Genomic DNA, 24,459 nt, shown 5'->3' with positions numbered 1-24,459 from the left:
ACAGACTTTATTTTTGGGGGCTCTAAAATCACTGCAGATGGTGATTGCAGCCATGCAATTAAAAGACGCTTGCTCCTTGGAAGAAAAGCTATTACCAACCTAGACAGCATACTAAGAAGCAGAGACGTTACTTTGCCAACAAAGGTCCATCTAGTCAAGGCTATGGTTTTTCCTGTGGTCATGTATGGATGTAAGAGTTGGATGATGAAGACAGCTGAGCGCCGAAGCAATGATGCTTTTGAATTGTGGTGTTGGAGAAGACTCTTGAGAGTCCCTTGGACTGCAAGGAGATCCAATCAGTCTATCCTAAAGGAGATCAGTCCTGGGTGTTCATTGGAAGGACTGATGTTGAAGCTGAAACTCCAATACTTTGGCCACCTGGTGTGAAGAGCTGACTCATTTGAAAAGACCCTGATTCTGGCAAAGATTGAAGGTGGGAGGAGAAGGGGATGACAGAGGATGAGATGGTTGGATGGTATCACCGACTCAATGGACATGGGTTTGGGCGAACGCCGGGAGCTGGTGATGGACAGGGAGGCCTGGCATGCTGCAGTCCATGGGGTCACAAAGAGTTGGACACGACTGAGCAATTAAACTGAATTGAACCAGTTCATGACAAGCCCCTCCTCTAACTCTTTCCCACTCTTCCTCCAGGAAATCAGGAAAAGCAGTGAACGTACAGAAGCACAGACCCAGAGCGCCCCTGCAGGAGGGCAGCCGTGGCCCTGTGAGCTGTCTTGGTGCTCGCCTGACGTGTCTGTGTGCTCTTCCAGGACTTTGAGAATGGCGTCTCTGAAAGCCTTGTCACTCATCTCACAGCATTTTGATAGGCACCTCCTTTAAAAACATCTCGTTTTCATTTTCTTTCAGAGGTCACTTTCTGCAATTCTTGGTGAGAAGATCTCTCCCGAGCTTTTGAAGGACAGGGCGATCGCAAAGCTGGGCAGCCACATCCCACAGTGGGGGCTTCACCAGTGCTGGCCACAGACGGCCGCTGACTCAGGCCAGCAGGCATGGGCTCTGGAGCAAGCCAGCTAGCTGTAAACCCTGGCCTGGCCACCCTGCCGACCAAGTGACCTGCCCCTGTGCCTTGGCTTCCGTGTCTAAAGCCGGGAAGAACAAGAGCCCTTCCTCCCCAGGGTTGTGTGAAGACTGAATGAACGGACACAAGGCACTTGAAGCAAGCTCTGGAACATAAGAGACTCAACAACTGTTAGCCATCTTTACCTCCGGGTTGAGTCTTCTACAACAGGGGTCCCCACCCTCTGGGTTGTGGACCGGTACCTCCTGTCAGACCAGTGGTGGCATCAGGTTAGAAATGAAGTGCACAATATATGTAACACGCTTGGATCACCCTGACCCCACCCCCACCCCTGGTGTGCAGAAACACTGTTTTCCACAAAACCGGCCTTTGCTGCCAAAAAAGCTTGGGGACTCGGCTCTATAAGGTGGTGGGGTGGGGGAGGGGCACTTGGCCCTCCAGCTTTAAGTAGAGCGCTCACCACTGGAGACAGACAAGCAAAGAACTGGAACACGGGACACCTGCAGAAGACGTGCATGGGTGAGGGCGGCCCAAGGGAAGGGAGGGTGCCGGGAGGGGCGAGCAAACACCCTGTGAAGAATCTGCCCCGGTTCCGAACAACTTCCCGAGAGCAGTCGCTGTCTAGGGCCCCGGAGCAGGAGCTGACAGCGTTCCTCACTTCCTTCTGGAAGCTTCCCCGGCTTTGTTACTGTGCACTTGCTCCGCTGCTCCACCTTCAGGCTGGCCTACCACCAGGGCCAGCTTGCTGTAGGGGAAGGAGACGGCAGGCCTCCAGCGACTGTCACTCACGTATTCCGGCACCAGTAGCAGAGCTGACTAGCTCCTCTTGAGTCCACCTCTATCCCTGCCTGAGGGGAGCACGACGGCTGACCTGACCCACAAACCAATACCCTGTTATTTGAAAAAAAAAAAAAAAAGCCACCATCAAATCTTACACACTATAATACTTTCTTCAGGACTCCCCCCAAATTAACAGTTTTAAAAACAGAAAGGAAATCAAAAGCCTCTCTCCACTGTGCTGAACCTGCAGCCTTCAGATGTCAGGGGCGCCCACACCGCCCCGCGCCTTCATGCTCACTCAGCACTGTCCGTGCTCAGCTCAGGAGTGGTCCACCTCAGCCTCCCCTTCTCACCCCCAGTGCAGCACAGAGCAGAATGACCTCCGGACTCTAAGGCTACCAGAGGACTCTTCAAAGTAGAGCTTGGAGTAGAACAAAACCTCAAGGAATAAAACACTCACCAGCCACAAATCTGAACAAATGAACTCACTGCACCTCTAGTCCAGAAGTCCAAGGATCAGTGGACAATAACTTCCCTTAAACTACGAATCTGCCATTAATCATCTCTCCTCAACATTTCTGCACCAAGGTTGAGTCTTGCTTCATTGACTCGCTACAGCCTTTGACTGTGTGGATCATAACAAACTGTGGGAAAACTCTTAAAGAGATGGGAATATCAGACCATCTTACCTGTCTTCTGAGAAACCTGTATGAGGGTCGAGACGCCAGTTCGAACCCCATTTGGAAGAACTGACTGGTTCAGGACGGAGGAAGGAGAAACAAGGCTGCTTACTGTCACCCTGTTCAACTTACACACAGAGCACATCACGCAAAATGCCAGACTGGATGAGTTACAAGCTGGAATCAAGATTGCCAGGACAAATATCAACAACCTCAGATATTTGGACAATACCACTCTAATGGCAGAAAGCGAAGAGGAACTAAAGAGCCTCTTGATGAGAGTGAAGGAAGACAGTGACAAAGCCAATTTAAAACTCAATATTAAAAAAAACAAAGATCATGGCATCTGGTCCCATCACTTCGTGGCAAATAGAAGGGGAAAAGGTGGAAGCAGTGACAGCTTTCCTCTTGGGCTCTAAAATCACCGCAGATGGTGACTATAGCCATGAAAATCAGAAGATGACTGCTTCTTGGCAGGAAAGCTATGACAAATCTAGACGGTGTGTTAAAAAGCAAAGCTACCACTTTGCCAACAAAGGTCCGTATAGTCAACGCTATGGTCTTTCCATTAGTCATGTATGGATATGACAGCTGGACAATAAGAAGGCAAAGCACCGAAGAATTGATGCTTTTGAACTCTAGTGCTGGAGAACTCTCTTGAGAGTCCCTTGGACAGCAAGGAGATCAAACCAGTCAATCTTAAAGGAAATCAACTCGAAAACTCTTTGGAAGGGCTGAAGCAGAAGCTTCAACACTTTGGCCACCTGATGCAAACAGCTGACTCACTGGAAAAGACCCTGATGCTGGGAAAGACGGAAGGCAGAGGAGAAGAGGGCAATAGAGGATGAGATGGTTGGATGGCATCACCTATTCACTGGACATGAACTTGGGCAGACTCTGGGAGACGGTGAGGGACAGAGAAGCCGAGCATGCTCTGAACAACAACAATCAACATTTCTTCACCAAGGTTGAGTCTGGGCACAACCAGCTTCAGGATCAACTTGGCTTCTTAATTCTGGTTGCTTAACAATCACTACATGTTACTTTTTCTTCCTTTCTCATGGACTTTCAAGATAATGATACAATTTAAACAGTGTCACACCTATTTGATAAAATGATGAATGTTATCAATGTTAACCCTGAAGGATCACTAAAACCGAAGGATTATGTGGAGTAAAACAGAAAGCTTTGAATACATACAACAACCAAAAAATACCACAAAGTGATCTAAGAAAATAGATAACTCAAAATATCACACTTTTAGATATATTCAAAATTTTAAAGTAGGGATTTAAAATAGGGAAAAAAGTCTGAGTTTAGTTCAGAGAACAAAATATTTTTGTCAAGATTTTTAAAAGTAAAAATACCATTTTCAAAGTATAACTTCAACATTTAAAATAGACTGTTTTAGTTAGACTTAAATTTTAATTCACTCAGGTTATCAACTAAACCTTCTTATAAAAAGGGAAGAAACCAGAAGTTAAGACAGACAGTAAGCCCTCCCACCTCTCTAGCCATAAATAAACGGGTTTTGCTTTACTCCCAAAAGCAATTTTCAGTAAGCTGAAGTTATCCAAATAGGAAAAGGAGTACGTCAAGGCTGTATATTGTCACCCTGCTTATTTAACTTATATGCAGAGTACATCATGAGAAATGCTGGGCTGGAAGAAGCACAAGCTGGAATCAACATTGCTGGGAGAAATATCAATCACCTCAGATATGCAGATGACACCACCCTTGTGGCAGAAAGTGAAGAGGAACTAAAAAGCCTCTTGATGAAAGTGAAAGTGGAGAACGAAAAAGTTGGCTTAAAGCTCAACATTCAGAAAACGAAGATGATGGCATCTGGTCCCATCACTTCATGGGAAATAGATGGGGAAACAGTGGAAACAGTGTCAGACTTTATTTTTTTGGGCTTCAAAATCACTGCAGATGGTGACTGCAGCCATGAAATTAAAAGACGCTTACTCCTTGGAAGAAAAGTTATGACCAACCTAGATGGCATATTCAAAAGCAGAGACATTACTTTGCCAACAAAGGTCCATCTAGTCAAGGCTATGGTTTTTCCAGTGGTCATGTATGGATGTGAGAGTTGGACTGTGAAGAAAGCTGAGTGCTGAAGCACTGATGCTTTTGAACTGTGGTGTTGGAAAAGACTCTTGAGAGCCCCTTGGACTGAGAGGAGATCCAACCAGTCTATTCTAAAGGAGATCAGTCCTGGGTGTTCATTGGAAGAACTGATGATAAAGATGAAACTATAATACTTTGGCCACCTCATGCGAAGAGGTGACTCATTGGAAAAGACTCTGATGCTGGGAGGGATTGGGGGCGGGAGGAGAAGGAGACAACAGAGGATGAGATGGCTGGATGGCATCACTGACTTGATGGACATGAGTTTGGGTGAATTCCGGGAGTTGGTGATGGACAGGGAGGCCTGGCGTGCTGCGATTCATGGGGGTCGCAAAGAGTCCGGCACGACTGAGCGACTGAACTGAAGTTAATCATTTGAGACTGCAAATGAAAAATGTGTTAACTGAATACAAAGAAACAATTCGATCTCAAATCATATACATCTGCACAAATGTCCCAAGCACGGTTTTACCTGCTTAGTAATCTGGGCACTGTTTTGCTCCCAGGCCAAGGGTGTCCAGAAGTCATTCTACCAGGGAGAGGTGCAGAGTGAAGAAGGACGCAGCCAAAGGTCACGGGAGGGGGCGAGGTGGAGGAAAGGGACCCGACACCTGAACAGAGGCTGTTAGTTCCTTGGGGGCAAAGAAGGTATACTTCACGGAAAGACAAACACTTTCTAAAGAGAAGCTTAAAGGCTGGACTATAAAGAAAGCTGAGCGCTGAAGAACTGATGCTTTTGAACTGTGGTGTCGGAGAAGACTCCCTTGGACCGCAACCAGTTCATCCTAAAGAATATCAGTCCTGAATATTCGTTGGAAGGATTGATGCTGAAGCTGAAGCTCCAATACTTTGGCCACCTGATGAGAAGAAATGATTCATCTGAAAAGACCCTGGGAAAGATTGAAGGCGGGAGGAGAAGGGAAGGATAGAGGATGAGGTGGTTGGATGGCATCACCGACTGGATGGACATGAGTTTGAGCAAGCTCCAGGAGTTGGTGATGGACAGGGAGGCCTGGCCCATGGGGTCCCAAAGAGTCAGACACGACTGACCGACTGAACTGAACTGAAGGTTCCCTAGGTTGAGTAGCGTGATTGCACACAACACAGTCAGGACACTACTCCAGTTAAACCGCGCACCCTGCGCACCAGGGGAGAGTCTGAGACGACACACAAGGCGGTGGGAAGCGCCCTGCGTCGGGACTAAGGGAAGAAAGACCACCCGGCTTCAAGTAATCCCATAAGGTCCAGCAGGGCCACCTGCAGTGGGAACTTTACACCGCATCACTGGAGGAGGAGGGACGGCCAGGAAACCCGGAGCGAGCGGTCCAGCGCAGGCGGCAGCCCTGCAGCCACCTGACCTTGGGCCCTCAGGTAACCCCGGGGCCGCGTCCCCCGGCGGGCCACACGCCGGGCGCAGGGGGCGCCAGGTGCGCGCCCCCACCTTCCGCCACGTCCTGTCCACGGCACCACCGCCGGCTCCGGCTCCCGCGGAAACACTGGGCGCGTCAGCGCACGGTCCCCGCCCGCGGCTCTCAGGCGCTCCCGTCCCCGCGCAGCGGAACCCCCAACCGTGGCCGCCGCGCTGCCGCCGCTTCAGCACCTCAGCCCCGCCGCCCCTAACCCTAACCCTTTCCAAAGTGGCGCCCAGCGCGATGACGTCATTGCCCCGCCTCCTCAGGCCCCCGGGCGGGGCGGGTCCGCCGGGAGGCTCGCCTGCGCGGGGCGGGGCTCACCGCCGTCAGGGCCGCGGGCGCTCCGACTGCGCCTGCGGGCTCCGCGCCGCGCCCCGCCCCCTGAGGGGAGGACCCAGGGCAGCCGCGCGGGCGCTGGAGCGGGCGTGCTGCCGTGGGACCCGAGGCCTGGCGCTGCCCGGAAGGTCCGCCGCGGGGCTGCTGCTGGCCCCCCGCCCCTCTGGGCAGCTTTGGAGGCCGCGAGACGGCCCCGGGTCCGCCTGGCCCACCTGGGGCATCCCTCACCTGAGGGCATCTTGCCGGCCCGCTGACTCTGGCCCTACCGCGGGTCACTCCACGCGCCCTCGGCTCCGGCGCCCGGGGGTCGGTGTCCACCTTTGACGGCAGCCTGGTCTGCCTGGGTTCCTTCAGCCTCCGCGCCCCCGTCAGTGTCCGATCTTGGGGAAGTGGTGTTGCAGTGCAGCGTGGCCCAGCCTTCCTTCATTCGTGGGCGTGTTTTCTGTGGCCTGCGCAGAGATTATTCATTTGTGGGGTTTCTGTGTTCAAAGTCGTAACTTTCAGTGATGTAAAGCTGGCGTTGACCGTGTGGCACCACCAGAAGATGGTCTTCCTACATCAGGAACATTTGTCCACAAATAGTACTTTTTGATTAGCTCAGGCTGTGTGCCACACTGCTCACGGCCCAGAAGGCCGGAGGGTAAGCAGAGCAAATGCCTGCCCTCAGGGAGCGCACGTCTTGGTTTGAGTGAGTGAAGGTCCCTCAGTCGTGTCGGACTCTTTGTGACCCCATGGAATTCTCCAGGCCAGAATACTGGAGTGGGTAGCCTTTCCCTTCTCCAGGGGATCTTCCCAACCCAGGGATCAAACCCAGGTCTCCCGCATTGTGGGCAGATTCTCTACCAGCTGAGCCATCAGGGAAGCCCAAGAATACTGGAGTGGGTACCTATCCCTTCTCCAGCAGATCTTTCTGATGCAGAAATTGAACTGGGGTCTCCTGCGTTGCAGGCGGATGCATCTTGGTTCAGGGATACAGAGAATAACAGGAATATAGCAAATCATGTAGTAGGTCAGATGGAGTTGGACAGAAAAATGGAGGGGGGAAGGAGCACGAGGGAGTGCCTGCTGGGAGGGTGGCGGTTTTAAACAGGGTGCCTGGAGAAGATCTCAGGAGGATGAGGGAGAAAGCCACGCCGACATGGGAGGAGTGTGTGCGGGGAGTGGGATGGAGTCCAGGCAAGACAGGAAGCTGTGGATTCATGAGCAGAGAAGGGTCATGGATGACTTGGCATTTAACAGAGCCACCGTGACTGCTCTGCTGAGAATACACTGTAGGGAGCCAAGGTCGTCCAGGCAGAGGAAAGAGGGTTGAGCCATCGTGGATGTGGTGATTGTACGGAGAGGACTTGAGAACTGGTCAGGTGTCAGAGCGCGGCATTTTGAAGGCGGAGCGCTTGGGGCTGTGGTGAAGTAGGCGCAGTGTGAGAGAAAAGGGAGTCAGGGATACTGCACTCCTTGGTCTGAGTGCCCGGAACCAGGGAGTTTCCTGGCCCCGAGGTGACAGTGGCTGGGCTGGCGCAGGTGTGCAGGCTGGTGGAGAGACTGGTTGTGAACTTGCGGAGTGGCCGCAAAGGTTGCAGATACAGATCTGCAGCCTTGGGGAAGGAGGCCCTGGAGGTGTAGGTTCCGGAGGCACTGGCAGGTGGAGACATTTCAAGCCAGAAGAGCCAGGTGAGCTCCTCACCCTTGGAGGGAGGGCAGATGGAGGAGAGGCCTGGGGTCAGAACCCGGGAGGAGGCTGAGGAGGAGCCCTGTGGGAGGACCAGGAGCGCAGACAGGGCGGGGAGGGGTCTGCTCGCAAACCCCTGGGGAGGAGCTCTGCGGAAGGGCCGTGTGGCTGTGGCAGTTTGAGAGCTCTCAGCGACCTGAGAGCTGGCACGCTAGGGTGGCCGGTGCGGCCTGCTATGAGAGGGCTGAAGGGAAGTCAGAGAAGAGAGAAGGCCGTGAGGAGCAGCAGCCCTTTGTGAGGCGGAGTGAAGTGGGTGGCAACCTCCTCTTGAACCGACAGATTTCGCTGGTCCTTCCCTGAGCAGTGGGAAACCCAGGCTCGCTCTCAGACTCTCCTGCATACAATTGCTTTAGTGTGTGTCGAAGAGAAGTCTTTTGAAGTGACCACGAGAGGGTTTCTTCTAGTTTAGACTGTATTCTTTGGTTAATTAGTTGCCACTAAGTTAAAATCCTAAAACAACAAAACAACACAAAATGAACGTTTCCTGAAAGGGGTGCGCCGCCTCCTCTGCGCCCCATTGTGCTTCAGCTGATTCTGAGAGATTTTAAACCGTTCTATTGTATAATGCCAGTGAACTTTAAATATCCAGAGTTACTCTGGTGGATTCTAACTGGTGTTTACAAGTCCCTGGGCATCACAAAGCAATTTTCTTGTTTTATTATTTGTAGACCTCTTGGCTAAATTGTTGTGTATTAGAACCTATTTACTGTATTCATACTAGAGAATACCAATAATAGGGAACCTACTACCCAGACAAACAGCAGGGACGAGTCAGAAACTTGCCCCGGAAGGAAAGGACCCAGAAGCGCACACGCTGTGATTCCATCTGCGGGATGATTTGAGTCTTCTGTGTCTGCTTCACTAGGGCCTAGGACCAGGATTAAGTCACAGAGGAATCTAGGTGTAGCAGTGAAGGTATTTCGTAGGCGTGGTTAACCCCTGGGATCAGCTGACTTTAAGGGAAGAAGGTGACCCCTGATGATGGACCTCACCCCATCGGTTGAAAACTTTATGAACTGAGGTTTCTCAGGGAAGAAATTCTGCCTCAAGACTGCAAAGTCCCCTGTTGTGCGAGTTTCCAGCCTGCAATACAGATTTCAGACGTGCCAGCTCCTGTGATCAAGTGAGCTGTTTCCTTAAGATAAGTCTCTTAATGTGTCTCATATATCCAATTGGCTCTGTGTCTCTGGAGAACCCTGAAGTTCTAAAACAGGCTGAACCTATAGGGAACGCTGCTCAGTGTTGCGTGGCAGCCTGGATAGGAGCAGGAAAGAACTGATACGAGCATGTGTGTGGCTGAGTTCCTTCCCTGCTCACCTGAACCCGTCAGGACATTGTTCGATAATTGGCTACAGTTGTTGTTGCTTGGTCGCTCGGTCGTGTCCGACTCTTGTGACCCCGTGGTCTGTAGCCCACCAGGCTCCTCTGTCCATGGAGTTTTCCAGGCAGGAGTACCGGAGTGGGTTGCCATTTCTTCCTCCAGTTAATTGGCTATACCCCAGTACAAAATAAAACGTTGAAAAATAAAACAGGCTAAACAACCCTCTAGTGATAGGGGTGGTAGTTGCCGAGCAGGGAGGGGGTTGACTGGGAAAGAGCAAGAGAGAACTTCCCAGGGTCATGGGGATGTTCCAGGTCTTATTGGAGAAGAGATTACACAAGGGTACGCAGCCATCGAAACTCATCAAACACCGAACCACCCACTGCAGGTGGGCCCGTTTTATTGTATGTGAGTTATATCTCAATAAAATAGATACCTGTGTGTCTGATTCTCTCCAAGCCGCGAGGACTTTATGTCCTACGAGTTTGGAAGAAATCATGGAGAAACATGCACTGTTAACTGTGTGTCTGATTCTCTCCAAGCCGCGAGGACTTTATGTCCTACGAGTTTGGAAGAAATCATGGAGAAACATGCACTGTTAACTGTGTGTCTGATTCTCTCCAAGCCGCGAGGACTTTATGTCCTACGAGTTTGGAAGAAATCATGGAGAAACATGCACTGTTAACTGTGTGTCTGATTCTCTCCAAGCCGCGAGGACTTTATGTCCTACGAGTTTGGAAGAAATCATGGAGAAACATGCACTGTTAACTGTGTGTCTGATTCTCTCCAAGCCGCGAGGACTTTATGTCCTACGAGTTTGGAAGAAATCATGGAGAAACATGCACTGTTAACTGTGTGTCTGATTCTCTCCAAGCCGCGAGGACTTTATGTCCTACGAGTTTGGAAGAAATCATGGAGAAACATGCACTGTTAACTGTGTGTCTGATTCTCTCCAAGCCGCGAGGACTTTATGTCCTACGAGTTTGGAAGGAATCATGGAGAAACATGCACTGTTAACTGTGTGTCTGATTCTCTCCAAGCCGCGAGGACTTTATGTCCTACGAGTTTGGAAGAAATCATGGAGAAACATGCACTGTTAACTGTGTGTCTGATTCTCTCCAAGCCGCGAGGACTTTATGTCCTACGAGTTTGGAAGAAATCATGGAGAAACATGCACTGTTAACTGTGTGTCTGATTCTCTCCAAGCCGCGAGGACTTTATGTCCTACGAGTTTGGAAGAAATCATGGAGAAACATGCACTGTTAACTGTGTGTCTGATTCTCTCCAAGCCGCGAGGACTTTATGTCCTACGAGTTTGGAAGAAATCATGGAGAAACATGCACTGTTAACTGTGTGTCTGATTCTCTCCAAGCCGCGAGGACTTTATGTCCTACGAGTTTGGAAGGAATCATGGAGAAACATGCACTGTTAACTGTGTGTCTGATTCTCTCCAAGCCGCGAGGACTTTATGTCCTACGAGTTTGGAAGAAATCATGGAGAAACATGCACTGTTAACTGTGTGTCTGATTCTCTCCAAGCCGCGAGGACTTTATGTCCTACGAGTTTGGAAGAAATCATGGAGAAACATGCACTGTTAACTGTGTGTCTGATTCTCTCCAAGCCGCGAGGACTTTATGTCCTACGAGTTTGGAAGAAATCATGGAGAAACATGCACTGTTAACTGTGTGTCTGATTCTCTCCAAGCCGCGAGGACTTTATGTCCTACGAGTTTGGAAGAAATCATGGAGAAACATGCACTGTTAACTGTGTGTCTGATTCTCTCCAAGCCGCGAGGACTTTATGTCCTACGAGTTTGGAAGAAATCATGGAGAAACATGCACTGTTAACTGTGTGTCTGATTCTCTCCAAGCCGCGAGGACTTTATGTCCTACGAGTTTGGAAGAAATCATGGAGAAACATGCACTGTTAACTGTGTGTCTGATTCTCTCCAAGCCGCGAGGACTTTATGTCCTACGAGTTTGGAAGGAATCATGGAGAAACATGCACTGTTAACTGTGTGTCTGATTCTCTCCAAGCCGCGAGGACTTTATGTCCTACGAGTTTGGAAGGAATCATGGAGAAACATGCACTGTTAACTGTGTGTCTGATTCTCTCCAAGCCGCGAGGACTTTATGTCCTACGAGTTTGGAAGGAATCATGGAGAAACATGCACTGTTAACTGTGTGTCTGATTCTCTCCAAGCCGCGAGGACTTTATGTCCTACGAGTTTGGAAGGAATCATGGAGAAACATGCACTGTTAACTGTGTGTCTGATTCTCTCCAAGCCGCGAGGACTTTATGTCCTACGAGTTTGGAAGGAATCATGGAGAAACATGCACTGTTAACTGTGTGTCTGATTCTCTCCAAGCCGCGAGGACTTTATGTCCTACGAGTTTGGAAGGAATCATGGAGAAACATGCACTGTTAACTGTGTGTCTGATTCTCTCCAAGCCGCGAGGACTTTATGTCCTACGAGTTTGGAAGGAATCATGGAGAAACATGCACTGTTAACTGTGTGTCTGATTCTCTCCAAGCCGCGAGGACTTTATGTCCTACGAGTTTGGAAGGAATCATGGAGAAACATGCACTGTTAACTGTGTGTCTGATTCTCTCCAAGCCGCGAGGACTTTATGTCCTACGAGTTTGGAAGGAATCATGGAGAAACATGCACTGTTAACTGTGTGTCTGATTCTCTCCAAGCCGCGAGGACTTTATGTCCTACGAGTTTGGAAGGAATCATGGAGAAACATGCACTGTTAACTGTGTGTCTGATTCTCTCCAAGCCGCGAGGACTTTATGTCCTACGAGTTTGGAAGGAATCATGGAGAAACATGCACTGTTAACTGTGTGTCTGATTCTCTCCAAGCCGCGAGGACTTTATGTCCTACGAGTTTGGAAGGAATCATGGAGAAACATGCACTGTTAACTGTGTGTCTGATTCTCTCCAAGCCGCGAGGACTTTATGTCCTACGAGTTTGGAAGGAATCATGGAGAAACATGCACTGTTAACTGTGTGTCTGATTCTCTCCAAGCCGCGAGGACTTTATGTCCTACGAGTTTGGAAGGAATCATGGAGAAACATGCACTGTTAACTGTGTGTCTGATTCTCTCCAAGCCGCGAGGACTTTATGTCCTACGAGTTTGGAAGGAATCATGGAGAAACATGCACTGTTAACTGTGTGTCTGATTCTCTCCAAGCCGCGAGGACTTTATGTCCTACGAGTTTGGAAGGAATCATGGAGAAACATGCACTGTTAACTGTGTGTCTGATTCTCTCCAAGCCGCGAGGACTTTATGTCCTACGAGTTTGGAAGGAATCATGGAGAAACATGCACTGTTAACTGTGTGTCTGATTCTCTCCAAGCCGCGAGGACTTTATGTCCTACGAGTTTGGAAGGAATCATGGAGAAACATGCACTGTTAACTGTGTGTCTGATTCTCTCCAAGCCGCGAGGACTTTATGTCCTACGAGTTTGGAAGGAATCATGGAGAAACATGCACTGTTAACTGTGTGTCTGATTCTCTCCAAGCCGCGAGGACTTTATGTCCTACGAGTTTGGAAGGAATCATGGAGAAACATGCACTGTTAACTGTGTGTCTGATTCTCTCCAAGCCGCGAGGACTTTATGTCCTACGAGTTTGGAAGGAATCATGGAGAAACATGCACTGTTAACTGTGTGTCTGATTCTCTCCAAGCCGCGAGGACTTTATGTCCTACGAGTTTGGAAGGAATCATGGAGAAACATGCACTGTTAACTGTGTGTCTGATTCTCTCCAAGCCGCGAGGACTTTATGTCCTACGAGTTTGGAAGGAATCATGGAGAAACATGCACTGTTAACTGTGTGTCTGATTCTCTCCAAGCCGCGAGGACTTTATGTCCTACGAGTTTGGAAGGAATCATGGAGAAACATGCACTGTTAACTGTGTGTCTGATTCTCTCCAAGCCGCGAGGACTTTATGTCCTACGAGTTTGGAAGGAATCATGGAGAAACATGCACTGTTAACTGTGTGTCTGATTCTCTCCAAGCCGCGAGGACTTTATGTCCTACGAGTTTGGAAGGAATCATGGAGAAACATGCACTGTTAACTGTGTGTCTGATTCTCTCCAAGCCGCGAGGACTTTATGTCCTACGAGTTTGGAAGGAATCATGGAGAAACATGCACTGTTAACTGTGTGTCTGATTCTCTCCAAGCCGCGAGGACTTTATGTCCTACGAGTTTGGAAGGAATCATGGAGAAACATGCACTGTTAACTGTGTGTCTGATTCTCTCCAAGCCGCGAGGACTTTATGTCCTACGAGTTTGGAAGGAATCATGGAGAAACATGCACTGTTAACTGTGTGTCTGATTCTCTCCAAGCCGCGAGGACTTTATGTCCTACGAGTTTGGAAGGAATCATGGAGAAACATGCACTGTTAACTGTGTGTCTGATTCTCTCCAAGCCGCGAGGACTTTATGTCCTACGAGTTTGGAAGGAATCATGGAGAAACATGCACTGTTAACTGTGTGTCTGATTCTCTCCAAGCCGCGAGGACTTTATGTCCTACGAGTTTGGAAGAAATCATGGAGAAACATGCACTGTTAACTGTGTGTCTGATTCTCTCCAAGCCGCGAGGACTTTATGTCCTACGAGTTTGGAAGAAATCATGGAGAAACATGCACTGTTAACTGTGTGTCTGATTCTCTCCAAGCCGCGAGGACTTTATGTCCTACGAGTTTGGAAGAAATCATGGAGAAACATGCACTGTTAACTGTGTGTCTGATTCTCTCCAAGCCGCGAGGACTTTATGTCCTACGAGTTTGGAAGAAATCATGGAGAAACATGCACTGTTAACTGTGTGTCTGATTCTCTCCAAGCCGCGAGGACTTTATGTCCTACGAGTTTGGAAGGAATCATGGAGAAACATGCACTGTTAACTGTGTGTCTGATTCTCTCCAAGCCGCGAGGACTTTATGTCCTACGAGTTTGGAAGGAATCATGGAGAAACATGCACTGTTAACTGTGTGTCTGATTCTCTCCAAGCCGCGAGGACTTTATGTCCTACGAGTTTGGAAGAAATCATGGAGAAACATGCACTGTTAACTGTGTGTCTGATTCTCTCCAAGCCGCGAGGACTTTATGTCCTACGAGTTTGGAAGGAATCATGGAGAAACATGCACTGTTAACTGTGTGTCTGATTCTCTCCAAGCCGCGAGGACTTTATGTCCTACGAGTTTGGAAGAAATCATGGAGAAACATGCACTGTTAACTGCTCTTCCCTGTGTGTTTATAGTTTTTAAAAACAATTTCTTTTGAGCTTTTCAGAGTTCAGGGACTAAATGTCATTTAACAAGCTAAACAAGGGTTGTTTTCCAGTTGAGACACAGTCGCCAGCCCAGAGACACACTCTCCTGGAGGAGCGCAGCCTGATTCAGAAACCCTCCATAACGTCTCTGTGCGTGTGCACATACATGTGCACGTGCGTGTGCTCAGTCACCTCAGTTGTGCTGACTCTGCGACCTCATGGACTTCAGTCTGCCAAGCTCCTCTGTCCATGGGATTTTCCTGGCAAGAATACTGGAGTGGGTTGCCATGCCCTCTTCCAGGGGATCTCCCCAGCCCAGGGGTCAAACCTGAGTCTCCTGAATTGCAGGCAGATTCTTGACTGCTGAACCACAAGGGAAGCCGTGTGTGTGTATATATTTACATACATGCCATGCATGCGTGCTAAGTCGCTTCAGTCGTGTCCGACTCTGTGTGACCCCATGGACAGCAGCCCACCAGGCTCCTGTGTCCAAGGGATTCTCTAGGCAACACACACACGGCTATCTATCTATCTGGTTCAGTTCAGTTTAGTTCAGTCACTCAGTCGTGTCCGACTCTTTGAGACCCCATGGACTGCAGCACGCCAGGCCTCCCTGTCTATCACCAACTCCTGGAGTTTACTCAAACTCACGTCCATCGAGTCAGTGATGCCATCCAACCATCTCATCCTCTGTTGTCCCCTTCTCCTCCCGCCTTCAATCTTTCCCAGCATCAGGGTCTTTTCAGATGAGTCAGCTCTTCGCATCAGGTGGCCAAAGTATTGGAGTTTCAGCTTCAACATCAGTCCTTCCAATGAACACCCAGGACTGATCTCCTTTAGGATGGACTGGTTGGATCTCCTTGCAGTCCAAGGCACTCTCAAGCGTCTTCTTCTCATCTGTCTGTCTGTCTTTATCTATCTATCTATCATCTGATAGCCTCGCTATCTGATAGCCTCACCGATACTGTGACCTGCTGTCTTACTTTTCCTGGGAGGCAGGACTCAGTGCTAGAACCAGGAAAGCCCCAGGCAAGCTGGGTCGTTGTCACCTAACTTAGGAAGAGTGGAGATAGAGGGAAGGTTGCTAAATGGCTGAACCTGGAGGAGCAGATCTGGGATGTGGCTGAAAGATTCTGTGAGGACGAAGCCCAGAGGAGGCAACCGCAGGACTTCCTTGGCGGCTGTATGGAATGACCACAGCCCGACAGGTCCACACGACTGATCCTTGTGCTCACGGCCTGAGGTTGGTGTGAGCAGGGCCATGTTGCCTGCAAAGGCTCCAGGGGAGGGTCCTTCCTGCCTCCCTGGCTCTGGCGGCCTCGGCATCCCTGGGTTGTGGGGCATCCTCCCAGCCCCTGCCCCATCATCACATGCCTCGTCCCCCCTCCCCTCAACCATTCTGTCTGATGTCCCTCTGTCTCTCTTTGGTAAGGACACTTGTCACTGGATTTAGGGCCACTCGGAAGCCAGGATGACCTCATCTTGGATCTGCGATGTAATCCCTTCTGCAAAGACCCTTTTCCCAAACAAGGTCACACTCGCAGTTCCCGGGTCTGGGGCTGGACTCCTCCTCGGGCGGCCCTCCCCGGCCCTCCCCGGCAGTGCCCTCAGGGACGTGTTTGTGTTTAGCAGGTGATGTGTTTCGTGTTCAGACTGATGGGAGACAGAGCCATAATTGATCCTGACTCTGCGGAGTTTAGACGTGTCCCAGACATGAGCGAGTCCCGGGTCAGCACAGCTACTTCCTGCAGCAATAAGACAGGGCAAGTGTCACAGCATCTCGGCAACACTGCAGGCAGGTCACAGAAAATGTGACATTTGGGGAGACATGCATATCACTGGCGGGTCAGAGGTCACCAAGCCCTTCCTCTGGGCCAGGGGCTCACATCCGTCTCCCCCCGCCCCCCCCCCCGCACCTCACCCACAGCATCCTGCTCACAGCCGGAATCAATTGCTCTCTTCCTCTGGTTCTTTAACTTTTTCAGGACGCCCATGACAAAGGCTCACAGGAGGAAACACTCGCTTGTAGCTTAACCTGCCTGGGAGCCCCCAGCCCTGTGGGTTCCCCTGAGGGGATGAGCTCGGGCCAAGGGAGAAGCCAGAGCCCAGTGGCGCCTCCGCAGAGGGACCCGGCGTGGCCAGACCCCCAGACCCGGAGGTGGCCGGGGATTTCCCACTGTGGTCCTGTCCAGAAATAGGGGCTTCTCTGCCCTTTGTGGTTTTGGTCATGGGTGTGAGGTGATTGGACCCTCTATCTCCGAGTGTCCCTGAGCAGCGGGGTCTGGGACAAACTTTATACGTTTTCCTGGAGGAAAAAAAAAAAATCTCTCTGTAAATTAGACACCCACCTGCACCTGTGTGTTTCTCGGTGTTCTGGAACACCGTCAGTCATGTGGTGTTATCTCTGAATCAGATTTTTAAAATTGAGAAAACACTTGCTCATTTTAAATGTTTTTTCTTTTAAAGAAATAATTCACAATGGGGATAACTTCCTTTCAAAACAAAAACATGAACAGCATGATATTCTGCAACATGGTTTTTGTTCTCTAGATTATAAAAATTAAGGCAGATCTAAAGCAACATGGAGCCCTCCTGTCAGCAGAAAGATCAGACTCCAAAGCACGCAGTTGAGGATATCTGGTGATTTTCCTTTGCTGGGAGCCGTTTTGAATTTTAAATTATGCGCAGTAAATGTCAAATCTCCCCCCATTTATCTCAGTAACTTAGGAATTCTGTATATTGAGAAAGATCTTTGTTCTTCAAAGGCTCCTTGACAATCTGAGTCTCCTGGTCTCCTGTGGGAGCCAGTCTGCCTGATTGATGGGGTGGCTGGAGCATGCAGGAGGCCCCAGAGGAGGGTCGCCTCCCCTGGCACACCAGACCCTGCACCCAGACCTCGTGCCCAGACCCCGCACCCCAGACCCAGTGCCCAGACCCCGCACCCCAGACCCCGCGCCCAGACCCTGCACCCCAGATCCCACACACACACCCAGACCCACACCCAAATCCCACACCCAGACCCCACACCCCAGACCCCACACCCACACCAAGACCCCACGCCCAGACCCCACACCCAGACCCACACCCAGACCCCACACCCTAGACCCCACACCCACACACAGAGCCCACACCCAGACCCCGTGCCCAGACCCCACACACAGAGCCCACACCCAGACCCCACACCCACACCCCACACCCACACCCAGACCCCGTGCCCAGACCCCACACCCAGACCCCACACCTACACCCACACCCAAGACCCCACACCCAGACCCACACCCAGACCCCACACTCCAGACCCCACACCCACACCCAGACCCACACCCAGACCCCACGCCCAGACCCCACACCTCTTCCTCTGTCTCCTGGGTCAGCTCCCATCTGCCTCCTGATGGACCCCGTCTTCCTGGCCGCTTTCTTTCTGCTGTGGCGACGTGAGCTTCAGACGCTGGCCTGGCGCGCAGGGTGCAGGGTGCAGACCACCGATTACACGGAGGGGTTCACTCGCGGGCACACAGCTGAGCCTGACGCCCAGGAGTTCAGGCTGCGTTCCAGCACCAACTGGAAATGCACAGTGCGAAGGCGTCCCTCCCAGGACCCGCCCTGGACGGTGCCCGTTCCCTGGAACCCAGTCTGAGCTCTGAGAACAAGTCCCACTATGTGGTGGGGAACTTGGGGCATGGACCCCCGATATACAGCAACTCCGGGAATGACTCCAAAGCGCTGTGCGCGCAGCTGGTGTGAACGCGCGCCCCAGGCGGCCCCCGGCATTGGGAGCCTGGTGACTGGGTGCTCAGCCCCGGGGTGGGTGCTGGTGTTCACCCGTCCCTCCCCGGGGACACGGGGCCGAGGCGCTCGGACTCTGGGTCACGAGTTCCCAAAGCCTGCCCTGCAACTCCGGCCGCAGGCGCTCGGTCCCCAGTCCGAGTCTGTCTCCGCCTCTTGGCAGACAGGCGCAGTCACCCCACGCGGCCACGGAGGTCACAGGAAAGACAGATGAAAGCTCTGGAAACGGTCGCTGTGTCTACTTGTGGGTGGTTTTAGTTACTGAGCTTTAGAGAGCTGGTGACCATGTTCCCGCTCCGATCCCTTACTGCAAGGTGGGGTCAGCTGGAGGGTGCGGCGAGGGTCCCTGGACGCTCGCGGGTGGCTGTCCCGGATAGACCCGGGCCTTTCCTGGGCTGCCCTCTGCTGGCCACGCGGGGAAGCGCGAGGCCGCTGCGGGAGCAAGCCCAGGGCTGCTCTTGGAACAGCTGGGCACTGTGGCCCCAGAAGCATCTTGGAAACGGCGGCGGTGGAGGGGGCGGGGCGGGGACCCTAGGGGCGGGGCCCACACGGGGCGCTCGGCTTGCTGGGCGGGTGAGCACCGTGATCGAGCAGCAGCGGGTCAGATAGCTCTGTGTCCGCGTCCGCAAGGGAGGGAGAGGCCGTCCGGCTGCCTGCTGAGGGTGGCCTTGCCCAGCGGTGCTGAGGACCAGGCCTGCCTGGGGCGGACGGGTCACCCGACCCGTGCCGAAGTATCCAGCAAAGCAGAGGCAGAGCCCTCCCCCATCAGGGGTCTCCGAGCTCGGGGCTGTGGGAGGCCGCCCTGGTCTTTCCATCACCGGTTGAAATACAGCCTCTGCTTGGACAGCTGAGGCTGCCCCACGGCCAGTGTCTTGCAGAGTGTGAGTCTGATGTTTTGATGAATGTGAGCCATCCTGGGAGGAAACACATCTTTTCAGTTACTTTTATTTAAATTTTAAAAATCAAGTCCGCACCCCAGGAGGAGGTGTGACTTGCCCTGCTCTGCAGGAGGCTCAGGGCTCAGGCTGAGAGGGGCTGAGCGGAGCCAAGCCCCCATCCTTTCTGTGCTACCTGCGCTGCCCCAGGGCTGCGGCCAAACGCGGCCTGGATCGTCTTCTCAAGGCTCATGGGGAGGGTTCCAGGCCCGCAGGGCTCGGGGGTGGTGGTGGTGAGGGGTGGGGAGTGTGATGGGGGTGGTAGGGGGTGGAGCAGGAGCGCACAGGCTGGGGGGTGCGGGGGTGCTGGCTGCCCATCTTCCTGGACGCCACTCCCACCCCCACCAGTTGCTGGCTGCCCATCTTCCTGGACGCCACTCCCACCCCCACCAGTTGCTGGCTGCCCATCTTCCTGGACGTCACTCCCAACCCCACCAGTTGTCCCGCTGGGGAGCGGAGCTGTCACCAGCGGTCACCACGGCCCCTCCTCGTGGGACGAAGCAGATGAGCCATTGGGCTGTGCAGGTAAGAGCCAAGGTGAGATGCAAATTTTAACTGAAGACGTTAAATGCAAACCTGAGAGTCAAGTTGCGTCTTTATGAATGTGGTCATCTAAGGAGAATTTAAAAATATTTATCTTTGTCTGTGCTGGGTCTTCGTTGCTGTGCGGGCTTTTCTCTGGCTGTGGAGAGTGGGGCTGCTCTCCAGTTGCAGGGCATGGGCTCTCTTTGCGGGGGTCTCTCTTGCTGGGGAGCACAGACAGGCTCCAGGGTGCCCGGGCTCAGTAGCTGCGGTTCCCAGGCTCCAGAGCGAGCATTCAGTACTTGCTGCACACACAGGCTTAGGTGCCCCGTGGCATGTGGGATCTTCCTGGACCTGGGATTGAACTAGTGTCTCCATTTCAAGGTGGATTCTTAACCACTGGACCACCAGGGAAGCCCTATGAATGTGGTCTTGACACAGACACAGACACACACACACACATATGCACACACCCTACACAGACACAGACACACAGACACACACCCCAGATGCTTCCTGGTCCCGTCCACAGAAACGGCCCGGAGCCCCCTGTGTCTGCTCTTGGTCTCTAGCATCAGCTCCCGCTAAGGGGGGCACTGCTCCCCGGATGTGGGGCAGGGGAAGCACAAGGGGAGCCCGTGAGACCAGGAAGAAGGAGATCAGGGTCTCTGAGACCCCGGGAGATGGCTCTCCTGCCAACAGTGGAGGCCAGTGCCTCCTGCCATCTCCCTGTGGGCCTCTGCCACCCCCACAAGGGTGTCAGTCCCAGAGGGAGGCAGGCTGGGGGAATTTAGGGCGGGGGTGTCCTGGGGGACCCATCCAGGCCCACCTTCCACTGCCTCCTGAGACCCCAGGAGCTTGCTCTGGGCGAGGGTGTCCTGAGTCCTGGCCAAATGCAGGCCCCTGGTTGTACCTAGAAGGTGTCCACAGATGCACAAGCCTATGAAGGTATTACAGTGCCCAGCATATAGTGTGTAATTTTAAAGTCTACTTTAGAAACGAAATGTTTCCTTTAGAAAAAGAAAAGAGTGATTTGATTAAATCCACTGTGCTTCTCCAGTGGCCTGCAACTTCTCCAGATTAAAGGAAAGACTCAGGTGGCCGAGGGCCCTGGAGAGACGGAGGAGGTGCTGAGAGCAATGGCTCAGTGGTCAGGGGTGGGCGGTGGGGCGGGGGACTCATGGGCGGGAGCTGGTGGGTCTGATTGGGGTGAGGAAGGGTCCCGGAGCAGAGGGGGAATGGAAGGGGCATCTACAGAGCAGATGGGAGAAAGATGGATAAAGTAGACTTCATTAGAATAAAAGAAGACTTCTGCTCTGTGAAAACCGCTATTAAGAGAATAAAAAGATGTCACCGACTGGGAGAATGTATTTGCAAAAAAAACATTTGATGAAAGACTTGTATCCAAAATGTACGAAGGAGTCCAGAGAAATGAGACAGGGGGGCGAGCGAGTGCCCTGAGGCTGTGTGACAAAGCGCCGCAGACCTGCTGCTGGAAAAAGAGGAATTTGTTCATTCGCAGCCCGGGAGGCCCAGCTCCAGAATCAGGACCGCTGGGACCAAAGCGAGAGGCCGGCAGGGCCCCGAGCCAAGATCCTGTCCCGGCCTCCGCCCCACGCGGCCTCCTCTCTGTGCAGCGGCCTCTCTCCGCCTCCCTCGTGTAGGGCCTGCCAGCCCCACCCTCCTACCGAGCCGGGCTCCTCCTCTGTCCCAGGGGCCCAGGGGGCCCAGCAAGGGCTGGTCCCTCCTGGCTTGCCTCTGGGACCTCCTTCTAAAGCAAGAGATGCGAGGATTGGGGTCCCACTGTCCCACATCAGCTCAGCCCCTGCTCTGCTCTGAGACCGGCTCTACAGCTGGAGAGCACGGGTGGGGAGGGGTCCCCGCTTCAAGGCACTCCTAGCCCCGCAGGGCGTGGACCTACAGGTCCAATCCAGGGCGGTCCAGGAAGGCAGGGCGCCGGGAGGAAGCCGCCAGACCTCCTTAGCGGAAATGGGGCCCCGTGCCAGCGCCTGTGAGGGCGGCTCAGTGGCCTGGGGGGGCCTGCCCCGGCCTGGGTCAAGGGTAAGCAGGACGGTCAGTTCGTGTAGTGAGGAGGATACATGTACAAGTCAGCCACAGAAGTGATGGAAGTTAGCCTTGCTGTGATCCGGAGGGACCGTGTGACGTCAGCGTACATTCAATAAGAAACCCAACTGGAACACAGTCTGGATCATCATAGACTCATACAAATGCCTGGGGCCACATGTATCTAACGTTCTTTCTGAAGATATTTTCTTTCTATCTTTTTGTTGTTGTTGTCTTTGGCTGTGTTGTGTGGTTTGTGAAGCTCCCCTGGAGAAGGAACTGGCAACCCACTCCAGTATTCTTGTCTGGAGAATTCCATGGACAGAGGAGCCTGATGGGCTACAGTGCCTGAGGTTGTAGAGTCAGACACGGCTGAAGGGACTCAGCAGGCAGCAGGCACTGTGCCTTGTGGGGGCTTAGTTCCCTGACAGCTCCCTTCCGAGTCCACCCTCCAGGCTCTGTGGCGGGAGCTCTGGGCGGGCCCCATGGGGAGAGCCAGCCAGAGACACGCTCTGGGGGGATGCCCCCTCGGCCAGGGTAGGGGGCAGGGTCTGGGCTCCTTGGGCAGAAGGAAGGCAGGGAGCAGCTGGGGGGTGTCCGCTGACCGCCTGACTCCCCTGGACACTTCTGGCCGGATGTGCAGGCTGGGTGGGGTGTGAGGGCGTCCCGGGCACCCAAATAAAATTAGGAGGAAGATGCTGGGAATTCCCTGGGGCTTTCCCGCTGCCTGGCCTGGGTTCAGCCTGGGTTGGAGAACCGAATCCCACAGATGGGAGCGGACCGCCACGAGGGGGCGCCCTTGCACCTCATTTAAAGGGTAGGGAGTCCTCCGCTTCTGTTCAGGGTCCTGAATTTTTGCTGGCCTTTTGCAAAAGTGTATCCAGATAGGGTGAAATATTGGAATTGCAAAATAGTGAATAAAACTTGCATATTTTCTGTGTACGGCAGGCAGCCCCAGGTCACACCCAAGACTGCTGGTGTGGTGAGCTTCCCTGCCTCTGAGTTTGGAGAAAGTTCAAGCAGCCTCGGGTTAGGTGTCATCCCACCTGGCATGGTTGGCAGGCCCCGTGGCTTCTCCCTGGATGACGCTGGGGGAGCAGTTCAGCGTCTGATGGCCTCGCCTCCTGCAGGCGAGGGGATGTGGCCTGGTGCCTGGCAGGCCTCCCCAGCCCCTCTCCTTCCTGCCCACCAGCCAGGAGGGAGTCCCCGGGTTCAGCGGCTCAGGCCTTTGGTGGTGGCATTTGGACACGTGGCCGTCTGAATGTGTTGAAACCTTTTGTCTGGGAGTCGATTTGGATTTCAGTCTTCGGGCTTATTTTTCCTCTTAACAGTGCTCGTGCGTGCGCGCTCAGTCGTGTCCGACCCTTTGCGGCCCCACGGACTGTAGCCCACCAGGATCCCCTGTCGAAGGGCTTCTCCAGGCGAGAGCACTGGAGTGGGTTGCCGTGCCCTCCTCCACGGCAGCACTCAGACTGTCATAGCCAGGGGAGACAGAAGCCTTCTTCCTGGGAATGATCAGAGCTGTGGGACGTGCCCCGCAAGTGGCGCCCTGGAGACCCAAGGGCCCTTCAGGGCCCCCCGCACAGACCTCTCAGGGACACTGCTGATTCAAGGGCAGCAGGGCAGCTCTGTAAAAAGCCTGCTCCCTGACGAGCCCATGGGCTCATAAACAGGAAGGAGACGCACAGGCGCGCAAGTCTCTGAACCCCGAACCCTGGGTCTTGCCAAGGGCACCCTGTTCCATTTTCCTTTCCTGTGACCCCGTCTTTCTCTCCCACCTGGGGTCCAGAACAAGGCCCATCCACTCACCTCCCCTGCCCCCCAACACAGGGCTCTGCAGGTAATGCACCCCTGTGTTTATCACCATAGATCAAATCTGCTTGCTTTGGACAGCATTAAAGGGTTCAATGGCACCCCACTCCAGCACTCTTGCCTGGAAAGTCCCATGGATGGAGGAGCCTGGTGGGCTGCAGTCCATGGGGTCGCGGGGGGTCGGACACGACTGAGTGACTTCACTTTCACTTTTCACTTTCGTGCATTGGAGAAGGAAATGGCAACCCACTCCAGTGTTCTTGCCTGGAGAATCCCAGGGATGGGGGAGCCTGGTGGGCTGCTGTCTATGGGGTTGCTCGGAGTCGGATACGACTGAAGCGACTTGGCAGCAGCAGCTCTGACTTTTCAAATGTTTATTAAATTAGCGGCAGTTGAGGTTTTTCCCTTAAATGGATGAAGAGCCAGTGTTGATTTATTTAGTCTGCTCAACATAATTGCAAGGTGAGGTCTTAAATACAGCTTATTAACACTTACAGTAGGATGCAAAAAAAGAAATTTTGTCACCCGAGAGGATGCCCCAATAGGGGTGGCAGTGCCATTCTCTGGAACCAGGCTTCTCAAGCTGCCCTCTGTTTTCCTGGGACACCAACATGGCTGTGGTCT

General features: G+C 52.8%; 1 long non-coding RNA gene across 1 annotated transcript in view; it reads right to left on the bottom strand.

The window, feature by feature from the left end:
• Positions 1-6,266, bottom strand: part of LOC147344562 (uncharacterized) — a 32,948-nt gene extending 26,682 nt beyond the window's left edge. Inside the window, exon 1 of the long non-coding RNA XR_015155459.1 lies at positions 6,074-6,266. This is a non-coding gene — a long non-coding RNA (uncharacterized LOC147344562). The remainder of the gene's footprint in view (positions 1-6,073) is intronic.
• Between the last annotated feature and the right edge of the window lie 18,193 nt (positions 6,267-24,459).

The sequence above is a fragment of the Bos grunniens genome, chromosome 26, assembly GCF_055505025.1.
Source record: "Bos grunniens cultivar Pamir isolate PY7600 chromosome 26, Bosgru_T2T1.0, whole genome shotgun sequence".
Lineage (NCBI taxonomy): Eukaryota > Metazoa > Chordata > Mammalia > Artiodactyla > Bovidae > Bos > Bos grunniens.
Note: the sequence above shows the minus strand (reverse complement) of the source record. Positions and strands in the feature narration are given on the sequence as shown.